The sequence below is a fragment of the Cervus elaphus genome, unplaced genomic scaffold (assembly GCF_910594005.1).
Source record: "Cervus elaphus unplaced genomic scaffold, mCerEla1.1, whole genome shotgun sequence".
NCBI lineage: Eukaryota > Metazoa > Chordata > Mammalia > Artiodactyla > Cervidae > Cervus > Cervus elaphus.
Genome location: NW_025316694.1, coordinates 338,674 through 362,253, shown reverse-complemented (window position 1 = coordinate 362,253; position 23,580 = coordinate 338,674). Strand labels below are relative to the sequence as shown.

Genomic DNA, 23,580 nt, shown 5'->3' with positions numbered 1-23,580 from the left:
ACTCTTTGTGACCCCCATGGACTGTAACCCACAAAGTTCCTCTGTCCATGGCATTTCACAGGCAAAAATACTGGAGTGGATTGCCAAGTCCTACTCCAGGGGATCTTCCCAAGCCAGGGATCGAACCTGGGTCTCCCGCACTGCAGGCAGACGCTTTCCCATCTGAGCCACCAGGGAAGCCCCTCGCTAGGTACCTGGAGAGGGGGCGGCGGGCGAGGCGCAAGGCACGCCCTGCGGGCCACCGGCCGGATTTCGACCACCACCACCGCCGCCGCGTCCCCGCCCGCGGGCCTCGACCCTGCCGGGCCCGTGACGCATGGGGGCCCCCAGTGCGCCGGTCGACCGCCGCCCGGAGGTCCCCGCCGACGCCAAAAGACCACCCCCACATCCCCCCGAAACGGGCAGAGCCCTCCCCCACCACCTCCTACACCGGTACGGCCGCCCCCCAGGGACCCCGTCCTCTCCCCTCAACCACCGGGGCCCCCTACCCGCGCCCGCGGCCCAGGCACCCTCCTCCCTCCACCACCAAGGGCAGAGAGGACGGGAAGCGTGGCGCCAAGCGGGCAGGGACACGACAGAGGTGACAGGGCGAGAGACAAGACAGCCGCGCGAGGCGTGGGGAGGGGTGGCCGGGAGCAAGCCCGGAGGCTCGGAGGGCGTGAGGAGGCGTCTGGCGACCGCGCGGCAGGCCCAGAGCAGCGGACGACGACCGGCTGAGGCAAACAGGTCCAGGGCCAGCGGCGGGACGCGTCGGGCAGGCAAGCGGCCCAGCGACGGGGAGCCGCCAGCCGTCACGCCGCACAGCCCGCAAGACGCGACCGGAGGATCCGCGCTGTGCGGTCTGCGGCTGGGGGGAAGGCAGCCATGGCCGGTGCCGCGGGCAAGGCGCCTGCGGTGGGGTGGGGGCGCGCTGAGCACATCCCACCACCCCCCCCACCCCCCCCACCCCAACCCTCGGACCCAACCTCGAGGGAACTTGGCGGGGAGGTCGGGCGGAAGAGGGACACCGGAGACGCCGCCACCGGGCGCGGGGCAAGGGTGGCGGGGGCGCCCGGCCGAGGATGGAGGGGCGGGCGGGAAGGCGGAGGAGAGCCGTCTTTCCCACCCGACCCGCACTCTCCACGCCGCCCCCCGCTCCCCGCCCCCCGCCACAGTCTCCTGCGGGGCCCCTCCTCCCAGACGGCTTTCCCTCCCTTACCTTCCAATCCAGCCACATTAATGATCCTTCCCCAGGTTCAACTATGGAAAATTTGTCAGCTGATCTGTCTATAATCCAGGGATAAAACTATGACTACAGAAAGGAACGATGACCTGACCTAGGATGGCCATGATGTTCTATAGAACCAGAGAAAACTGGTTAAAATAAAAATTAAAAAAAAAAAACAAACAAACTTTTTTTCTTGGAAACTGTAAAGCTGGTTCTTTTGCATATCAATTAAAAACAGAGCTTGTTACAAAGGCCTGCCTAGGGCAAAGCTTGAAGTTAACCATTTCCTTAGAAAACAATGCCCACTTTGCCTGAGACCTCAGCCTTGGGCAAATGAGAACTTCAACACCCCCGTCCCCCCAAAAAACGGGGAGTCAAAGAGATATTTTCAATCTTAGGCGGAAAACTAGAAGATCTCTGTGTGGATTTCTGTATGTCTCAGTGTGAGTCTTCTGTTTTTTGATAATATTGCTGAAGCTGTGAGTGAGTTCTTATTTAAATAATCTAAAGAAAAGGAAGCCCTCAAGAAATGCAAAGAAATACTCTAATATTTCTAAATACAAGGGAAAAAAAGCTCTAAATACAAGAAAAAAATGGACCTAAATGAATTTTGGATTCATGTGAATTGGGAACTAGTCAATAGTAAATATCTAGTATTTTATTTTTTTCACTACTCTAATATAGACATGTTTAAGAGTCATTAACATTAAGCATAAACTTTTCACAGTGCCTAGGTTTACTATAACTTAAATATTGCTATATTGTTATCTCTCTCACAGACTGGTCAACAAAGAAAGTACCTCTAAAAACAAACCAAAAACACTCCTAAAAAATGGAAATGCGATATGAGCTTTTAGGTAAGCTATTAAAAATAATTATACTTTAAAATATCTGTCTATAGTAGTCTCGATTGAAGGCAGAGGAGAAGGGGACAACAGAGGATAAGATGGTTGGATGGCATCGCTGACTCGATGGACAGGAGGTTGAGCAAGCCCCGGGAGTTGGTGATGGACAGGGAAGCCTGGCAGCCTGCAGTCCATGGGGTCGCAAAGAGTCAGACGCAACTGAACTGAGCTGAATTTACAATAGTTTCTCCAGATCTTGGCTACCTGAATGTCTATGGTTGTGCTAAACTAAGTGATGACAGTGTATTGAATAGCTAGGTCATTTCATAAATTAAGGTTCTGAAACATTCACCACTTGACAGGGCCTTCGTCTTACACAGCAACTAAAGAGATTTTGGCTATCCATGAATAGTGTCTGGTGCCATGCTGAGATGTGCAGTGTAAGAAAGCTTTTTTTTTTTTTTTTTTTGATAGTATCACTGATACGTATGTTCACCAATCTGTAAAATGCCAATATAAAAGTCAGCTCTCGGTTGCTTAAGGAAAAATGTATGACTTGTAATTAAAGAAGGTACGAGGAATGAAATCGCATTTGATGAAGGAAAAAGAAGTAGTTCTGACTTACAGGTGGCAGTTTCAGGATGGGGGAAGCAAAGGAATGGGTACAGAATGGCATAGGGAGGTTTTATGGAAAGTGGACCCCCAGAAAAGAGTTTTGTGCCTAGTACAAGGTTTCTTGAGATGTTGAACTGCCTTTGCTAGTGGATTTTAAGTTTCTTTACCTCTTAAATGATCCGTCCTAGGTTTACCTTTGAAATCTTTTGTTAACTTTGGCTAAGTGGATAAGTATTCTTTCACAGCCTACCTGACTGTCATAAACCCTTTTGATATTTGTGAACAAACCTTCCTAAATAACTGACTTCTAGCTAACTTTGGGATGCTTCAGAGGGCCCCTGAGACCTCCCAAAGAGAGATATTTATTAAACAACCTGAGTTCATTTGGCATGTTAAACTACATGGGAAGTGTTGTTCAGAAGGAGTGATTGAATCTTCTCAAGTTATATTGTATGGTTGATGCTACTAATATAGATATCCTAGAAGTTATGTGACATTCATGAAAATCTGATATGTTCTGATAAAATGCTGTCAGTTATAATTTGAGTTATCATATTAAAGTGTTTCAAATCACAGCAATGACCAGATTTACTTTGTCAATTTCAATTTAATCAGATTTTCAACATGCCTTCTGTGGTTTCACACTGATGCCTTTGCAAAAATACTGCTACTTCAAGATATACGGAAAAGACTTTTCTAAGCTTACCCATAAACAATTTTTTTGTTTGTTTGTTATCTGGTAAGCTGGTACCAGATTGGAATTTAGTCTCCTCTCTAGGTTAAGAGAACACACTTTTCTTAGAATGCAGCTTTCAATCACAGATTATTAATTTCTTTACCTTTCAGTGATTTATCTTTGTTTTTATAATTTTCTTTTCTTTTCTTTTTTTTTTTTAACTTCGGTAAAGTAAATAACCATTGTTTAAGATTATGGTACATGTAGGATGGACCAAGCTTTCCCCGCTCCTACAAATTCTCTTAACCCCTCCTATTCTTCTGATGGGACCAAGGTCTCACTTCCCTCCAGAGGGACAATCCAAGCTTTTTTATCAGCTGATCTGCCCCTGATATCACAGTCAATTTGAGCACTGTTTGGTCTATAATTTAGGCATGAAACTATGACTACCTAAAGGAAAGATGACTTTTTGATGCAGGATGGCCATGATAGTCCTTGGACTTCAGAGAAAATTGGTTAAAATGAAACTTTTCTTTCCCCCCCCCCCCTTGGAAACTGCAAAGCTGGTTCTTTTAGCATATGCAATTGAAAACATCTAGGTCGTTAGGTCAGTTTTCATTCCAGTCCCAAAGAAAGGCAATGACAAAGAATGTTCAAACTGCTGCACAGTTGCACTCATCTCACACACTAGTAAAGTAATGCTCAAAATTCTCCAAGCCAGGCTTCAACAATACATGTGCTGTGAGCTTCCAGATGTTCAAGCTGGATTTAGAAAAGGCAGGGGAACCAGAGATCAAATTGCCAACATCCACTGGACCAAGGAAAAAGCAAGAGAGTACCAGAGAAACACCTATTTCTGCTTTATTGACTGTGCCAAAGCCTTTGACTGTAGGTATCACAATAAACTGGGGAAAATTCTGAAAGAGATGGGAATACCAGCCCACCTGACCTGCCTCTTGAGAAACCTGTATGCAGCTCAGGAAGAAACAGAACTGGACCTGGAACAACAGACTGGTTCCAAACAGGAAAAGGAGTATGTCAAGGCTGCATACTGTCACCTTGCTTATTTAACTTATATGCAGAGTACATCGCGAGAAATGCCGGGCTGGATGAAGCACAAGCTGGAATCAAAACTGCCAGGAGAAATATCAATAACGTCAGATAGGCAGATGACACCACCCTTATGGCAGAAAGGGAAGAAGAACTATAGAGCCTCTTGACGAGAGGGAAAGCGGAGAGTGTAAAAGCTACCTTAAAGCTCAACATTCAGAAAACGAAGATCATTGTATCTGGCCTCATCACTTCATGGCAAATAGATGGGCAAGCAGTGGAAACAGTGGCAGACTTTATTTTGGGGGGGCTCGGACATCACTGCAGATGGTGACTGCAGGCATGAAATTAAAAGATGCTTGCTACTGCTGCTGCTAAGTCACTTCAGTCATGTCTGACTCTGTGCGACCCCACAGGTGGCAGCCCACCTGGCTCCCCCATCCCTGGGATTCTCCAGGCAAGAAGACTGGAGTGGGTTGCCATTTCCTTCTCCACTGCAGGAAGGTGAAAAGTGAAAGTGAAGTTGGTCAGTCGTGTCCGACTCTTAGCGACCCCATGGACTGCAACCTACCAGGCTAGTCTCTCCATGGGATTTTCCAGGCAAGAGTACTGGAGTGGGTTGGCATTGCCCTCTCCGAAAAGATGCTTTACGGCTTGTGCCTTAGCCAGACTACTTTGGGTTAGAGGGCGTTTTTGAGGAGATCGAGTGGGGAGCAAATCAGAAGGCTGTTGTAGGTGTCCTGGTATACGATCTCAGGACCGGAACAAGGATGGCCGTGGGGATGGAGAGAAGGAGCTGCAACGGAGAAAGATTTTAGTGGATATGACTTCGCAGCTCAGTAGTTCATTACAGACAGGGGAAATATGAGCAAGAGGCAAAGAATGACGGCAGGCTTCTAGTCTAAGGAACTGACAGCAAAGCCTGGAACCCATACTTGCGTGGTTGAGATTCAATCAATGAGTAACTTGTGCTCAAGCAACTTTCTCCAAGGGGAGTAATTCCACCATTAAACTGTAGAAATACTGTTCCTGGGCCCTCATACGTGCAAGTCCCTGAGCACTTGGCATTTCATGAGAATGACGATCGCTCTTTATCTGGTCATCCAGGAAGGCTGTGGGTTTAGGAGCGAGGATGGGCGTGTTTTAAGTAGAGGGTGTTGAGAGCCTTGCAGGATCTTGGGCAGTCAAATAGCTTCCTGAGCACTGACATTTCTTTCTTAATTTTTAAATTTACAATTCATCCAAATCTTGCAGTCCAAAACAAACAAACAAACCAACAAACAAAAAATGTGAAAACATCACAGAAAAATAATATCTGAAAATATCTGATCGCCCTGTGATTCGTAGGGGATAAGCCTAAACTGCCCTTGAAATTGAGGGACTAGTGAATATTGGCCCTCAGATCTCATCATAATCAACGATGAGCAACTTTTTAAGAATTGCCAGAAGTATTTTCAAGTTCGCTGACTTCTCCTGAAGTCAAGATTGCTAGCTGTGATGATTTAAAAATCACTAATTGATAAACACCAATACAATTAATTAACATCCACATAGCCAATGTCTGCGGAGCCAGGCATAACAGAGTCTAAATTAATCAGATGGGATTCCTATTTTGCAGTGCAGTTGATGAGACAAGTTACACAAGATAGGAGATAATATAAGTCAAAAGTGAAGCTATATGAGCAGTGCTTTGGGGAATAAACACTGATATGTAAATCGTCACTTCTGTGAAGGATTATTTCATAGATCCAGCCTATGATTTCCTAATCTGTTCATAGACGTCAGTGTTTAAGTAAGGGACTTTACTCCAGATGGAGCAAAGTGTGAATTTTCCAGATCAGTCAAATTGAATCCTTCAAGAAACAAATAATTTTTTGAGTCAACTTCTCTTAGAGATCTCTGAAAATTGAATTCTACATTACAAAAACTTCCAACATTTCTGCCTGGAAAAATCAGAGTAGATGGAGCTGTGGTAGCCATTAGGAATATTCATAAGTATCCAGCCCATGGAGGACTGCACTTCCCCACTCCCTTGGAAAGGAAGTGTGATCACTGACTATCTTTGGCCGGCGAAATGTGCATCTAAGTGTCTCTGTCACTTCTGTTAGATGCTTCAAGGGTCAGCGTGTAAGCCACACATTCCCCTCCTGGCCACTGTACTTATTATGCAAAATGTCTGTGCAAATAAAGCCTCCCTCAGACTGGCTCTCTGAGACAGGAAAGGGCAGAGGCCCCTGCTGACCCACACTGACCAAGTAGCATGAGCTAAAAGTTAGCTTTAATTGTTTTAAGCTCAGAGTGTTGGGGGTGGGGTGGATTCATTCCTGAAGGGATACCTAGCCTGTATTATATTGGAATTCTATCTAACCATTAAGGGACAGAGCAAGGTCATTAACATCATGGCGTTGTTTGAAAGTGGACACTTCACATTAAAATCTAGATTTCTGGCGCCTGTTGGCAAAGACCCTGACACGTTTATACATGGTTGATCCCTTGAGCACATCAACAAGCGGGTATATATTCTCCAGCTCATGACAGCCCTCGTGACTCACTATGACCATACCTGAGCAGTCTTCCTCCCTGAGGCGGGGTGTAGATATTTGACTTTCATCCTCTATCCTAAACGGTCTAAGCATCATACACGTACTGTGCTGACTGTGGTCCACTAGATTGCATCTCATTTCCAGTTACAAACTTCAGTGACACTTGTAGCAACACAAAAAAGTACAAATATCCTCAATACAGCACAACGAAATCTCTTAAGAAAAGAGATTTTGGAATTCAGTTTCCTAGGTTCAAATACCGGCTCTACCATTTTCTATCTGTATCTGGATGGCCTTGCCAGAAGAGCACTCAGCTTTCAGCAAGGTACCACCTGCCCCAAACATCCACTTGTCCAGCAGACTAACAAAAACATGTTAGGAAGCACACATTCTTCCTTATTTATTTATTTATTTATTTATTTATTTATTTTTTACCTTTTGGATCCTAGCTCGCCAACCAAGGACGAAACCTGCGCCCCGCCAGCTGCATTGGAAGCATGGAGTCTTAACCCCTGAACTGCCCGCGAAGTCCGAGGAAGCACACATTCTAGAGGGACTAATTCAGCATTGAAAACAACCTTTATCCTGTGCTCCTGCTCAGTCGCTCAGTCGTGTCCAACTCTTTGTGACCCCCATGGACTGTAACCCACAAAGTTCCTCTGTCCATGGCATTTCACAGGCAAAAATACTGGAGTGGATTGCCAAGTCCTACTCCAGGGGATCTTCCCAAGCCAGGGATCGAACCTGGGTCTCCCGCACTGCAGGCAGACGCTTTCCCATCTGAGCCACCAGGGAAGCCCCTCGCTAGGTACCTGGAGAGGGGGCGGCGGGCGAGGCGCAAGGCACGCCCTGCGGGCCACCGGCCGGATTTCGACCACCACCACCGCCGCCGCGTCCCCGCCCGCGGGCCTCGACCCTGCCGGGCCCGTGACGCATGGGGGCCCCCAGTGCGCCAGTCGACCGCCGCCCGGAGGTCCCCGCCGACGCCAAAAGACCACCCCCACATCCCCCCGAAACGGGCAGAGCCCTCCCCCACCACCTCCTACACCGGTACGGCCGCCCCCCAGGGACCCCGTCCTCTCCCCTCAACCACCGGGGCCCCCTACCCGCGCCCGCGGCCCAGGCACCCTCCTCCCTCCACCACCAAGGGCAGAGAGGACGGGAAGCGTGGCGCCAAGCGGGCAGGGACACGACAGAGGTGACAGGGCGAGAGACAAGACAGCCGCGCGAGGCGTGGGGAGGGGTGGCCGGGAGCAAGCCCGGAGGCTCGGAGGGCGTGAGGAGGCGTCTGGCGACCGCGCGGCAGGCCCAGAGCAGCGGACGACGACCGGCTGAGGCAAACAGGTCCAGGGCCAGCGGCGGGACGCGTCGGGCAGGCAAGCGGCCCAGCGACGGGGAGCCGCCAGCCGTCACGCCGCACAGCCCGCAAGACGCGACCGGAGGATCCGCGCTGTGCGGTCTGCGGCTGGGGGGAAGGCAGCCATGGCCGGTGCCGCGGGCAAGGCGCCTGCGGTGGGGTGGGGGCGCGCTGAGCACATCCCACCACCCCCCCCACCCCCCCCACCCCAACCCTCGGACCCAACCTCGAGGGAACTTGGCGGGGAGGTCGGGCGGAAGAGGGACACCGGAGACGCCGCCACCGGGCGCGGGGCAAGGGTGGCGGGGGGCGCCCGGCCGAGGATGGAGGGGCGGGCGGGAAGGCGGAGGAGAGCCGTCTTTCCCACCCGACCCGCACTCTCCACGCCGCCCCCCGCTCCCCGCCCCCCGCCACAGTCTCCTGCGGGGCCCCTCCTCCCAGACGGCTTTCCCTCCCTTACCTTCCAATCCAGCCACATTAATGATCCTTCCCCAGGTTCAACTATGGAAAATTTGTCAGCTGATCTGTCTATAATCCAGGGATAAAACTATGACTACAGAAAGGAACGATGACCTGACCTAGGATGGCCATGATGTTCTATAGAACCAGAGAAAACTGGTTAAAATAAAAATTAAAAAAAAAAAACAAACAAACTTTTTTTCTTGGAAACTGTAAAGCTGGTTCTTTTGCATATCAATTAAAAACAGAGCTTGTTACAAAGGCCTGCCTAGGGCAAAGCTTGAAGTTAACCATTTCCTTAGAAAACAATGCCCACTTTGCCTGAGACCTCAGCCTTGGGCAAATGAGAACTTCAACACCCCCGTCCCCCCAAAAAACGGGGAGTCAAAGAGATATTTTCAATCTTAGGCGGAAAACTAGAAGATCTCTGTGTGGATTTCTGTATGTCTCAGTGTGAGTCTTCTGTTTTTTGATAATATTGCTGAAGCTGTGAGTGAGTTCTTATTTAAATAATCTAAAGAAAAGGAAGCCCTCAAGAAATGCAAAGAAATACTCTAATATTTCTAAATACAAGGGAAAAAAAGCTCTAAATACAAGAAAAAAATGGACCTAAATGAATTTTGGATTCATGTGAATTGGGAACTAGTCAATAGTAAATATCTAGTATTTTATTTTTTTCACTACTCTAATATAGACATGTTTAAGAGTCATTAACATTAAGCATAAACTTTTCACAGTGCCTAGGTTTACTATAACTTAAATATTGCTATATTGTTATCTCTCTCACAGACTGGTCAACAAAGAAAGTACCTCTAAAAACAAACCAAAAACACTCCTAAAAAATGGAAATGCGATATGAGCTTTTAGGTAAGCTATTAAAAATAATTATACTTTAAAATATCTGTCTATAGTAGTCTCGATTGAAGGCAGAGGAGAAGGGGACAACAGAGGATAAGATGGTTGGATGGCATCGCTGACTCGATGGACAGGAGGTTGAGCAAGCCCCGGGAGTTGGTGATGGACAGGGAAGCCTGGCAGCCTGCAGTCCATGGGGTCGCAAAGAGTCAGACGCAACTGAACTGAGCTGAATTTACAATAGTTTCTCCAGATCTTGGCTACCTGAATGTCTATGGTTGTGCTAAACTAAGTGATGACAGTGTATTGAATAGCTAGGTCATTTCATAAATTAAGGTTCTGAAACATTCACCACTTGACAGGGCCTTCGTCTTACACAGCAACTAAAGAGATTTTGGCTATCCATGAATAGTGTCTGGTGCCATGCTGAGATGTGCAGTGTAAGAAAGCTTTTTTTTTTTTTTTTTTAGATAGTATCACTGATACGTATGTTCACCAATCTGTAAAATGCCAATATAAAAGTCAGCTCTCGGTTGCTTAAGGAAAAATGTATGACTTGTAATTAAAGAAGGTACGAGGAATGAAATCGCATTTGATGAAGGAAAAAGAAGTAGTTCTGACTTACAGGTGGCAGTTTCAGAATGGGAGAAGCAAAGGAATGGGTACAGAATGGGATAAGGAGGTTTTATGGAAAGTGGACCCCCAGAAAAGAGTTTTGTGCCTAGTACAAGGTTTCTTGAGATGTTGAACTGCCTTTGCTAGTGGATTTTGAATTTCTTTACCTCTTAAATGATCTGTCCTAGGTTTACCTTTGAAATCTTTTGTTAACTTTGGCTAAGTGGATAAATATTTTTTCACAGCCTACCTGACTGTTATAAACCCTTTCGATATTTATGAACAAACCTTCCTAAATAATTGACTTCTAGCTAACTTTGGGATGCTTCAGAGGGCCCCTGAGACCTCCCAAAGAGAGATATTAAACAACCTGAGTTCGTTTGGCATGTTAAACTACATGGGAAGTGCTGTCAGAAGGAGTGATGAATCTTCCCAAGTTATATGGTGGATGTTACTGTAAGGTATAGTTTGGGCTGAGGCAGAAAAGAAGGAGAGAGAGATAGCATTTGTAGTTGGTCAGGGGGTGATAAGTCCCCTGGGCAGGGGGTAATAAGTTCCAGATAGATACAACTGGCCTGGAGCCTCAGGGTGGGACCTAAAGTTCGATTTTGTTTTCTCTGAAGTTAAATGATACAAGCAAGGGCCTTTGAGACTGTTGTTTTCTTTCCTTAGCCCAAAGACTCCTTCAGTTACTAATGTAGATATCCTAGAAACTATGTGACATCCATGAAAATCTGATATGTCCTGGTAAAATGCTGTCAGTTATAATTCTAGTTATCATATTAAAGTGTTTCAAGTCACAGCAGTGACCAGATTTACTTTGTCAATTTCTATCTAATCAGGTTTTAAACATGCCTTCCATTGTTTCACACTGATGCATTTGCAAAAATACTGCTACTTCAAGATACATGGAAAAGACTTTCCTAAGCTTACCCATAAACAACGGTTTTTGTTTGTTATCTGGTAAGCTGGTACCAGACTGGAATTTAGTCTCCTTACTAGTTTAAGAGAACAAATTTTTCTTAGAATGCAGCTTTCAATCACAGATGATGAATTTATTTACCTTTCAGTGATTTATATTTGTTTTTATCATCTGTTTTTACTTCTGTAAAGTAAATAAGCATTATTTAAGATTATGGTACATGTAGGATGGACCAAGCTTTCCCCACTCCTGCAAATTCCCTTAAGCCCTCAGATTCTTCTCATGGGACCAAGGTCTCACTTTCCTCCAGAGGGGCAATCCAAGCTTTTTATCAGCTAGCTGATCTGCCCCTGATATCAGAGCCAATTTGAGCATGAGTTGGTCTATAATTTAGGCATGAAACTATGATTACATAAAAGAAAGATGACTTTTTGATGGAGGATGGCCATGATATTCCTTGGACTTCAGAAAAAATTGGTTAAAATGAAACTTTTCCTTGGAAACTGCAAAGGCAGTTCTTTTAGCATATGCAATTGAAAACATCTAGGTTGTTAGGTCAGTTTTCATTCCAGTCTCAAAGAAAGGCAATGACAAAGAATGTCCAAACTGTCACACAACTGGACTCATCTCACAGGCTAGTAAAGTAATGCTCAAAATTCTCCAAGCCAGACTTCAGCAATACGTCAGCCGTGAAATTCCAAATGTTCAAGATGGATTTAGAAAAGGCAGGGGAACCAGAGATCAAATTGCCAACATCCACTGGATCATTGAAAAAGCAAGAGAGTTCCAGAAAAACACTTATTTCTGCTTTATTGATTATGCCAAAGCCTTTGACTGCATGTATCACAATAAACTGGGGAAAATTCTGAAAGAGATGGGAATACCAGACCACCTGACCTGCCTCTTGAAAGACCTATATGCAGGTCAGGAAGAAACAGAACTGGACCTGGACCAACAGACTGGTTCTAAATAGGAAAAGGAATATGTCAAGGCTGTATATTGGCACCCTGCTTATTTAACTTATATGCAGAGTGCATTGTGAGAAATGCTGGGCTGGATGAAGCACAAACTGGAATCAAGATTGCTGGGAGAAATATCAATAACCTCAGATATGCAGATGACACCACCCTGATGGCAGAAAGTGAAGAACTAAAGAGTCTCTTGATGAAAGAGAAAGAGGAGAGTGAAAAAGTTAGCTTAACGCTCAGCATTCAGAAAACTAAGATCATTGCATCCAGTCTCATCACTTCTCGTCAAATAGATGGGAAAACAGTGGAAACAGCGGCAGACTTTATTTTTCGGGGCTCGGAAATCATTGCAGATGGTGACTGCAGCCATGAAATTAAAAGATGCTTACGACTTGGAAGGAAAGTGATAACCAAGCTAGACAGCATATTAAAAAGCTGAGACGTTGCTTTGCCAACAAAGATCCGTCTAGTCAAGGCTAAGGTTTTTCCATGTCATGTATGGATGTGAAAGATGGACTATAAAGAAAGTTGACAGCCAAAGATATGATGCTTTTGCACTGTGGTGCTGAAGAAGATGCTTGAAGGTCGCTTAGACTATAAGAAGACCCAACCACTCCATCCTAAAGGAAATCAAGTCTGAATATACATTGGAAAGACTAATATTGAACCTGAAACTCCAATACTTTGGCCACTAGATGCGAAGAGCTGACTCTTTTGGAAGTTGCTTTGATTTGCCTGTGAGTGTGGGAGCCCTACCTGGGCACAGGGCCTCAGGGGCCATTGCCACTGAATCATGACCTCCACGCAAGTGCATTCCAGCTGTGTGACACTCAGCACGCAGGAGACTGGGAAAGCTATCTTCCTTGGAGGAAGGAAAGGCATACACAGAGAGTGTGTTTTCAGGCCTCTATTTGCAGCAAGTGTTTTGCTTCTCAGATGTCAGACCTGCAGGCCTACCCCGAGGACCTCAATTCCAGAGTCAGGGCCGTGTGTCTCCCTACACATTCCGAGCCTTGCAAACACATTCCTGGGTCAGAGAGGTGCTGCCCATGAGGAAGAAGGCTGCGGGAGTGTGTCTGAGGGGGCCAGGTGCCATGCTGGGGTCACCTGGTCGAGGGCACCTTGCACATCCATTGGGCCCCAGGCGAGCAGTTATGGACTTGCCCCTTGCTTGAGATATCCCAAAGCAAGGAGCAATGCTAGCTGTATCAGAAGGAGGAAAACAGCAATGGGATGGATTTTCAAGCAGTTGCTAGGTCACACTGTGTTAGGGCTCCCCAGGAGACATGTGAGAATTTTGGCCCCTAGGCCCGGTATCCAGGGGTGTGCACAGGGTGTTTTCCCCGCAGGACCCAAGAATGTTCCAGACAGACCTAGGCTCAACAGCTGTTGCTAGGCTGCACTGCTTCAGGCACACCGAGAGAAGCAGGCACACTGTGGCCCCGAGGTCCGGTATGCAGGTTCACATACGGGGTGTGTCCCCGTAGGAGCCAAGAATTTTCCTGACAGTCCTAGGCCCCCTAGAGCTCTCAGGTCTGCTCAGAGGACTGAAGTTCCAGAGGCAGGGTCATGTATCTCCCCTTCCCTTTGCGATCCTTGCAAAGACATTCCAAGCTGATAGTGGTACTGCCCATGAAGAAGCAAGCAGTGGGAGTATGTTTGACATGACTGGGTGCCTTGATGGGCTCAGCTCCTCAAGGGGCCTTTCCTTTCAAAGTAGGCCCCATGTCCGCTTGGGGAGGGGGTTGGGCCCTCTTCCCTCCACACTGCCAAAGGGTGGAGCAAAGCTAGCTGTCAGAGGTAAGAAAGGAGCAATTGGATGGATTTTCAAGCTCTCGCTAGGCTGTACTGCTTCAAGGCCCACTCGAGCAAAACAGGTGCTCTGTGGCCCCTAGGTCGGGTATGCAGGTTCACACACAGGGTGTGTTCCCGTCAAAGTCAAGAATTTTCTGACAGACCTAGGCTCACTAGAGTTGTCCTACAAAGCAAAGGGGACAGAAGAGATGTGTGGAGGTGGGTCTGCCTTTCCCTGTGAGTGTGGGGCTACTCCCTATGGCCCCAAGTTCAGGGATAACTGCCACTAAGAAAGGAACTCCAAGAAGGAACTCCAAGAAGCGCTTTTACAGGAGGCTGGGACAGGGAGTTCGCAGGCTGCAGGGAAAGGGAGCCTTCTTCCGGGAAGAAGAGGCAGCCACCCGGCGTGTGTTTGCAAGCCTCTTTGGAAGGCACAGTTTCACTGATACAATTGAATTCCAGTTCTGCTCAGAGGACTGAAGTTTCAGAGGCAGGGCCATGTATCTCTCCTTCCCTTTGCAATCCTTGCAAAGACATTCCTAGCTGATAGTGATACTGCCCATGAAGAAGCAAGCAGTGGGAGTATGTTTGACATGACTGGGTGCCTTCCTGGGCTCAGCTCCTCAAGGGGCCTTTCTACTCAAAGTAGGCCCATTGCCTACTTGGGAAGAGGGTATGAAGGGCTTGCTTCCAAATGGCGAAAAGGTGGAGCAAAACTAGCTTTGTCAGAGGTATGTAAAGTGCAATTTAATGGATTTTCAAGCTGTTGCCAGGCAACACCGCTTCAGGGTCCCCTCTCCCAGAAGGAAACAGGCGCCCTGTGGCCCCTAGGTCCGGTATGCAGATTCACACACAGGGTGTGTCCCCACAGGAGCCAAGAGTTTTCCTAACAGGCCTAGGCTTACTAGAGCTCTACTATAGAGCAAAGGGGATGGAACAGACTTGTGAATGTGACTCTGCCTTTACCTTTGACTGTGAGGCCCCTCCATAAGGTCCCAGGCGAAACTGCCTTCACCCTTGCCCTAACCCTAACCCCAACACGACACTCTAACCCTAACCTGACACCCTAACCCTAACGCATCACCCCAACCCTAACCTGACACCTTCACCCCTCAGCCCTCACCCTCACCCACACCCCTAACTTCTAACCCCTAAGCCGCAATGTAACCCACACCCTAATCCACACCCTTAACCTAACCCACACCCTCCCCCCCACCCTACTCACACCCTCAACCCTAGACTTAACCTGCATCATCTTCAATTTCAGCACTTCTCATGCATCACAAAAGACAAGGGAGTCATATTTCAAATGTGAATCCAAGACCCATTAACCGCATAACAGGAATATAAACACTGTGAACACATCATTTAAATCACTTGCACCACCAAATACCTCTCCACCACATATCCTATCAATAACAGTGGAACTCATGTATGTCATACATATTGTAACATAGCAATCTAATACCCAACAGTAATCTGGATAATTATATACACAAGATATATTTAAACCAAAAATGTTTAAACAAATTCCAGTTTTTACGGTGGTTTCAATCCTCACAAAAGTAGGATTAACAGCATGTTTTTCCACTAGGATTCAAAGCATTGAGCAAAATTGCCGAGGTCCAGCCCCAGCAGGACCAGGAATACCCAAGGGATGAGTGGCGTCAGCGAGGAAGAAGACAGACACACACACACACACAGACATTGTGTAGAAGAGGTAGCTTTTTTTTTTTATTTTTAGGATAACTCAGTTTTTATAGAATGAATGTTACCTCCACCTTAAGTCACCACATATTACATCAGATATTGGTTTGTGCTTCCATCAATATTTTTTTTTCCACATGTTTTTCCCCTAAGCATTCATCTAGAACGTTTCTGATTACAGGGTTTATACTTAAATGTCCCGTACATAGTCTTCTTGCCTCAATGGCCTAACATTTTCACTCTAACAAAAACAATGTTTTACAAATCTCAGGTATAGTGTAAATTCTTTAGACAATAAAACAATACATGGGAAGGGTTACAGTAACATGTTTGACATTTCTGAAAATAGTACCATGAGAAAAACCTGATATTTTTCTTTACCTGAAACCACAAAATCTCAATTTACAACGATTAATTATTAAACAGCAAAAACACCTCTAAAGCAGCAAAACACCTCTATTAATAGTAAGATAATGGCAGTAAAGCTGGTTAATATAAATCTTCTATTAAAATCCTATATACCCCATTTTCTAATTTTACAAAAATACCCATAATATCCCATGTTGTTTAAAGAAAGGGAAGCAACGAACAAATAACAGCAAGGAAATAGCAATAGTGAAAACCCTTTCAACCAAGGAGCAAGTAAACTAAAGCAGTATATCTACTTCTAAATCTAAATACCTCTACTCTTTTCTATTCTAGAACGTTATAATCTTTTAGGCAAGCAGCCAAACTATACCCGTGGCCTTTTCTTTTATGACTTGATGTTTATGGTCGTGTCCTGAGCCAGAGCAATCTTAAACATTTCCAAAAAGGCTTGGACTTTTCCAGCGAGGCCTTATTACTATATATTATCATTTCCAAAAATTAATAGAAAGCCCAGCAACAGTAAGACAGAAGGAAGACGGAGACATGCTGGGCCCCTGGGAAAACCTCGAGGGGAAGAGCTGCCTTGCAGGTTCCTTTCTCGTCCCAGTGGCTCCAGAGGGGACATATTGGGCCCCCGGGGCAGCCCCATGTAAGGAAGAGCTGCCTTGCAGGTTCCTCTCTCGTCCCATGACCTTGTCATGGACTGGGTGCATCCCAGCGGCTCCCAACACAAAATGACAGTACAAATGTCATACTCACCATTGACAATGAAAATCTTAATTATGACCATCAGAAAAAAGGTCAGTATGGTTGCTCTAACAGATTTTTCAGTGTTCCAATACAAGTTCTACCCAAATCCATAAAGAAAGACATACGCATAGGAAACTACAAATTGAAAGCAAGTCTATTCAGATAAATATTGGACATCATCTGTATTAATGTTTAAGGCATAAACAACTTCAGACATTTTTCAAATTCACAGAATGACAATAAGAAAGTATGGCTACACACAATCCATTCAGTTTTATAAACTACCAATGAATAACCTCACAAGGAATTTAAAAACAGATGAAAAATAAAGATGACCATTTCAAGTGTCATTTTCAATATTTAATAGCTTTGATCTATGAACAAGACTGTAAGACAGAAAATTAAACAAGTATGACCAAAATAAATGAAGTAAATCCTCAATAGGTATGAAAACATCCCATGGTACTTTTACTTTTAAAATGATCCTGCATGATAATCAAACAAAACACTGGATTAACACCTAAACAGTGTTTGAGTTCTGTACTAAATAATTTTAAAGCTAGTAGATGGAGTGAGCTGATGAGGAAGACTACGAACGAGCCATGTTCTTCAACTTGGTCAAACTGCTGATGGTCATACAAATTAATGAAAAATTAAGCCTGTTGTCATTAAATCAGTTTAAAAGAAATAGAATAATAAAATGAATTAGTAAATCTTGTTTTCTTAATAAACATTATATTATTTCTGTACAGCTTTTTTACTGGTATTAATAGAATACCTTAAATAATAACGTCACAGTGAAAAAGATTCACATTCTATATCTATTCACATCTATAATTGATGCCATAGCTGTTTGATACTATTGCTTGAATGAATACAACTTATGTGACTTCACAAACTACAAACACTAATAACATAATAGGTATTAAAATACCTTGAGTGACATGAGCATTAAGAATTAGTAGAGTTGCTCTCATGAATAATGATAGCATTATTCACTCTAGCCATGGTACTGGAATCTGTACATTAACACCCCTGCAAAAGAAACTGAAAGGATAGAATAATACTAAAGGAACTTCATATCTATAAATTTAATCCTACTGTAATCATTCAACATTGTATATTTTCTTTTAAACTAACTTTCATATTTGGTCTACTCTAACCTCTTCTGTGTTCACATTATGCTATACTTAGTGCTAACAGTAAAACTACCACTGCAGCTCTAATTAATTTTTTTTTAACTTGCAATGCTTGTGATAGAACCAAAGGCCGATATCTACATCAAACAGGAGAAACATAATGGAAACTAAACAATTTAATAACATTGCCATGCTCCTATACAGTCAAATGAACATTCAAAAGGACATGATTTTTCTGAGTGTTTATTTCAGAAAGTTAGAGTTGGATGACTGCAAATAAAACTAATAATATATTAATACATAATGTTAAAAATATACAGTTGGTCATTCTTTTTCCTATTCTACCACAGCTAACTGATTGGAAGTCAGTCTTAGTAACTACTACTAACATAAGACCCTCATTAATAAGTGAAGATATATAGGAAAATCCATAATATATCTAAAAAACATCAAAGATAAAATGATGATTAATAAAAATACAGTGACATCTTAGTTCGTATAAGAAACAGGATGACTATGAAAGCAAAGCCCACGATCATGTACAGGCCATGGAAGCCTGTGGCTGTCACGAGTGTTGACTTCTCCTTCATCTGAGGTTGTAAAAAGTGCTTTGTATAATCCTGAGGTTTGCAGCTATTGTAACCTCCTGAAGAGACTGCAATAAAAACACTTTCTAGAATATCCTGACGATTTCCATCTACCAGGCTATGGTGAGCTCAAGCAATACATACTTCAGAGGACAGAAGACAGGCATGTTGGGAAGTGGGAATGACTTCTACTGCACTTAGGGAGAAAGGGCATGTTGCTACTCAGCCTAGTACAAGTGTAGAAGCAACACCTCAGTGATTAAACCTTAAAGACTCTATAAAAATGATAACAACTGGTAGGAATAAACCTTCAGAAGTGCCTTCTCAGACCTCCCATCATAAGCACAAGCATAATAAAAACACTGAGCTTTCACGGTCTCACACAAAATTATGACAATGGCCGGAGAGGCTCCTAAAAGACATCAGGGCTGGGATTTACTGTAGGATGCACATCGGTTGAGTGCATCGCTATGTGTTATGAAATATGTGTTATTGACAGGGTGAAGGCATATTCTTGAATAACACAACCAAGAACACTACAAATTCAAGGAACAAGGCTACAATGACAATACCTAATTTCATGATGGTTACTACTTGGTAGGGCTAGGATTGCTTCACCCATTAAGTACTTAAATGGCCAGCTGTGATATTAGCCATTAGTTTCTCACTGTAATTCTCACTTAGAAACCGAACCTAATACTTTCCATGTTCACTAGCACAAGAATAGTGAAAGATCCTTGTAGAGGACAGTCAGACAGTCATGCTTCTGTTTTATCACAGAAGCTGCTTATGACCAGTCCTGCTCACAGACAGATTGCTAATTCCAAATTTATAGACAGTTATGCAGATATTCTTTACCAACTGAACCACCAGGGAAGCCCTAATAGCTCAGTTGGTAAAGAACCTGCCTGCAATGCAGGAGACCCTGGTTTGATTCCTGGGTCAGGAAGATCCCCTGGGGAAGGGATAGGCTACTCACTCCAGTATTCTGGCCTAGAGAATTCCATGGACTGTATAGTCCATGGGGTCACAAAGAGTCAGGCATGACTGAGCTACTTGCACTGTCACATGCAGATATTATTTTTTTTAAAATGTGGTAACAGATCTAGTACCTTTGTCAAGCTAATGAATGAGTAATATAAATATGAATAATCAACTTCGTCCTTCATAGTTATTACCATCCGATATTTGCTTTGAGAGGAGCTGAACTACTCATTGTTAAAGAGAAATGATCCTTTCCTCTCTGAAACATTGGTGAATCATTCAGTTGGGTGTGGTGAATAAAATACTTAAGGATCTAATACATAAAAATGCAATAGGCAAAGCGATAGATTTTTCGCTCCCGTTCTCAAAGGATGGAATATTTTGTATTTGCCCTGATTTTATGTCTTGACTTCATGTACAATTGTATATTGATATTTTTAGTTGAAATACAATGCTGCTAAGTTGCTTCAGTCGTGTTCGACTCTGTGTGACCCCATAGAAGACAGCCCACTAGGCTCTTCTGTCCCTGGGATTCTCCACGCAAGAACACTGGAGTGGGTTGCCATTTCCTTCTCCAATGCATGAAAGTGAAAAGCAAAAGTGAAGTAACTCAGTCGTGCCCGACTCTTAGCGACCCCATGGACTGCAGCCTACCAGGCTCCTCTGTCCATGGGATTTTCCAGGCAAGAATATTGGAGTGGGGTTCCATTGCCTTCTCCATGAAATAGGACTAAAAATATTGATATAATACTAATAAATCATGTTGGTATGTGTGGTTGTCACACATGATTCACAGGAGATTTAAATTCACAGTTGTCAATGTAAAGGAGTAATGCTATTTAGCTTCTTCATGAATCTATGCCATGAATGAAGAGCTTTCTCAACGTATTTCACTGAGGAAACTACAAGGATGATAGGCATAATACTATGCTTCAACTCATGGATTTCCAAGCATTGCTCACAACACAGATCTGATTTTCAACATTAGGGTTCTTTCAGTGTCCTTGAACAGCATTTGTTTTTCTGTTCAGTTCAGTTCAGTTGCTCAGTCGTGTCCAACTCTTTGCGACCCCATGAACCGCAGCATGCCAGGCCTCCCTGTCCATCACCAACTCCCAGAGTTTACCCAAACTCGTGTCCATTGAGTTGGTGATGCCATCCAACCATCTCATCCTCTGTCGTCCCCTTCTCCTCCTGCATTCAATCTTTCCCAATATCAGGGTCTTTTCAAATGAGTCAGCTCTTCACATTAGGTGGCCAAAATATTGGAGTTTCAGCTTCAACATCAGTCCTTCCAATGAACACCCAGAACTGATTTCCTTTAGGATAGACTGGTTGGATTTCCTTGCAGTCCAAGGGACTCTCAAGAGTCTTCTCCAACACCACAGTTCAAAAGCATCCATTCTTCTGCGCTCAGCTTTCTTTATGGTCCAACTATATATTCTGTATACAGAAGAAAAAAACTCATGAGTATAAAACTTAATCACATAAAACGAGTATATGAATTGTTATCTTCCCGACCCAGGGATCAAACCCACATCACTTCCATCTCCTGCACTGGTAGGCAGATTATTTACCGACTGTGCCACCTAGGAATCAATATACATTTCAAGAACCACTGCCATCCGCTTCTCCTGTTCATGACCAAAGTAGGAGAAAGAACATTGGAAGAAGTACTCGTAAGCGTATTGTTTAGTCAAGCAACTGTTATGTTGGGTACTCCAGTTATTACTGGGACAAGTCAGTTCCTCCAATGATGATGGGTATAACTGAAAAATTATTACAAATTCATGGGATGTGATGTCTACATGATAAATGTGTTCCTCTTATGCTATTGCTTCAGGTATGCCTACTTCAGCATGAAGGACTGCACTTAAAGGGATGCCTACTATTCCAGCTCAAGCAACAGATAGTGAAGTGTAGATCATTGTCCTTTGTTGAAAATAATCAGCAGTTTGTTAACATATGTAACATGCCAGAGCAAGCCTTGGGATGGAACTCTAAAAACAGGTTAGGCCCTCTTTTTGCCAAGCCCTGCAATAAAATACAAATCAAAAAAAGAAAAATAGCAATGCTTTTGTCAGGACTTCCTCACCTTTTCTTTCTGGATGGCAGGAAGCAGACATTGAGGCCAGGTGACTGCAGGATTTAATTGTGAGCTAACATTGGGTGGGGTGGAAGCTCATCACTCTAGTAAGAATGTGGCTCAATTAAACCATTGGACTTTCATTCACTTCATGTACATAGAGTTCTATAATCCTTCATTAAGGAATTAAATAAGTTATACTTCCTTATACCTTCACAATCTCTTGGTTTACACGAATGTAAATTCCTAGTCCAGCACTTATACAATGAGTATTACAGGTAGTAATAGTGCATAAGTGATGATGATCAATGATGGGAAGTTTATTTATTCTCTGTTTGAATTCTTTATTTTTACATAATCAAGCAGTGAAATATACTTACAGATGTGAATATTTTAGTGGCATGTATAAATACATGTTGACTAGTGTTATGATAACTCATAGTGTTGGCACAATAATTATCATGGTATTATGTCTTTTTCATATATTCCTTTTGAGATTCTGTTCCATTATATGTTATCATAAGATATTCAATACAGTTTCCTAAACTATACAGTAGGTCCTTGTGGTTTCTTTCATATATAGTACTATGTATTTGTTAATAATTCAAATACAAACTGATACGCAAATATTCATAACGACATTATTCACAATAGCCCAAAGGTAGAACCCATTCAAGTGTCCATCGGTGGGTGAATGAATATGCAACACAAGGTATATTCAAAAGCTTGAACAGTATTCTACCATACTGAAATGGTATGAAATGGTCTTAAATGGTTCTGCCACTGTGTAAGACATTACAGAAATTACTCCAAAACTAACACATGGAATGAACATATATTTCAATTCTAAATCATGCTATGTACCCAAAAGGTTTGAAAAAAGGGGCTGAAAAACTGCATATTTCTGCAGTCATATTCATAATAGCATGAGTCACACTGGCCAACAAACAGAAGCAATCTAAGTGTCCACGGACAGCCAATTCCATAAACAAACTGTGGTATACACACAATGGAATATGATTCAGCCCTTCAAAGATGGTAATTCTGACAATGCTACAATCTGGATTAACCTTAGGGTCATTATATTAAGTGAAATACACCAGACCAAAAAAGGACAAACGTTCTGTGATTCCGCTAGTATGAGATATCCAAACAAGTCAAATCCAAAGCCAGAAAAAGCAGAAAGTGATTCCCAGGGAACAAAGACAGTTCATGTTTCATGGAACACACCCAGTTTCCTTTAGGGAAACTGACTTCCCATGATATCTCCAAAACCAACTATACAAATAATTGGAAGCCATATCTAATCAAATGAATGTAGACATAATTTTACAATTTACACCAACCTCACTCAAACTTCTCAATGGACAAAAGGCAAAACTGTATCTATGGTACCTCAGCTTTGCTTAAAACTGTATCTACAGTACCTCAGTTTTGCTTATGAAATTTAACCAAAAAAAAAACCAAAACACTAAAGTCTATCCAAAAAAAGATATAAAATTTATGACATGAACTTTAAAAAATTATGAATTTAAACTGTGAAAAACCTTATTCACAAAACTTACACACAAGCCACAGAAAAATACATTTACAAAATACATATTTGATAAAGGATTGTACTCCAACTATACCAAAAAATCTGGAACAAACAACCTCATTAAAAATGTATAAATCTGAATGCCTGGCCAAAGAAAATATACAGATAGTAAATAAGCATATCAAAAATAGTCAAAATCATATATCACTAGGAAATTACAAACTAAAACAACAGTGAAGTAGCACTGCACACCTATTAGATCCAGTAAACTGAAAAAAAGCGGAGGGGGCGGGGCTTCTCTGGTGGCTCGGTGGTAAAGACTCTGCCTGACAATGCAAGACACTCAAGTTCGATACCTTACTCAGGAAGATCCCACATGCCAGAGAAACTTAGCTGGATTTTTCCACAGCTAAACAAGGCTCACCAGTGACCTGAACACTACATGTTTAGCACTTAGTAAACAGCTTTGAAAAAGTATCCAGACAAAAACTATCACACAACAGCAGCTCTACTTG

General features: G+C 43.5%; 1 long non-coding RNA gene and 2 other non-coding genes across 3 annotated transcripts; 1 reads left to right on the top strand and 2 right to left on the bottom strand.

Moving 5' to 3' along the window:
- Positions 1-105: 105 nt before the first annotated feature.
- TRNAC-GCA lies at positions 106-177 on the bottom strand. Its single transcript has one exon. It is a non-coding gene; the product is annotated as a tRNA-Cys (tRNA).
- A 364-nt stretch (positions 178-541) lies between these two features.
- Positions 542-7,471, top strand: LOC122691293. Its single transcript, XR_006340381.1, has 3 exons — positions 542-580; positions 1,987-2,064; positions 7,386-7,471. It is a non-coding gene; the product is annotated as an uncharacterized LOC122691293 (long non-coding RNA).
- Positions 7,472-7,659: 188 nt separating this feature from the next.
- On the bottom strand, positions 7,660-7,731 carry TRNAC-GCA. Its single transcript has one exon. It is a non-coding gene; the product is annotated as a tRNA-Cys (tRNA).
- Positions 7,732-23,580: the final 15,849 nt, after the last annotated feature.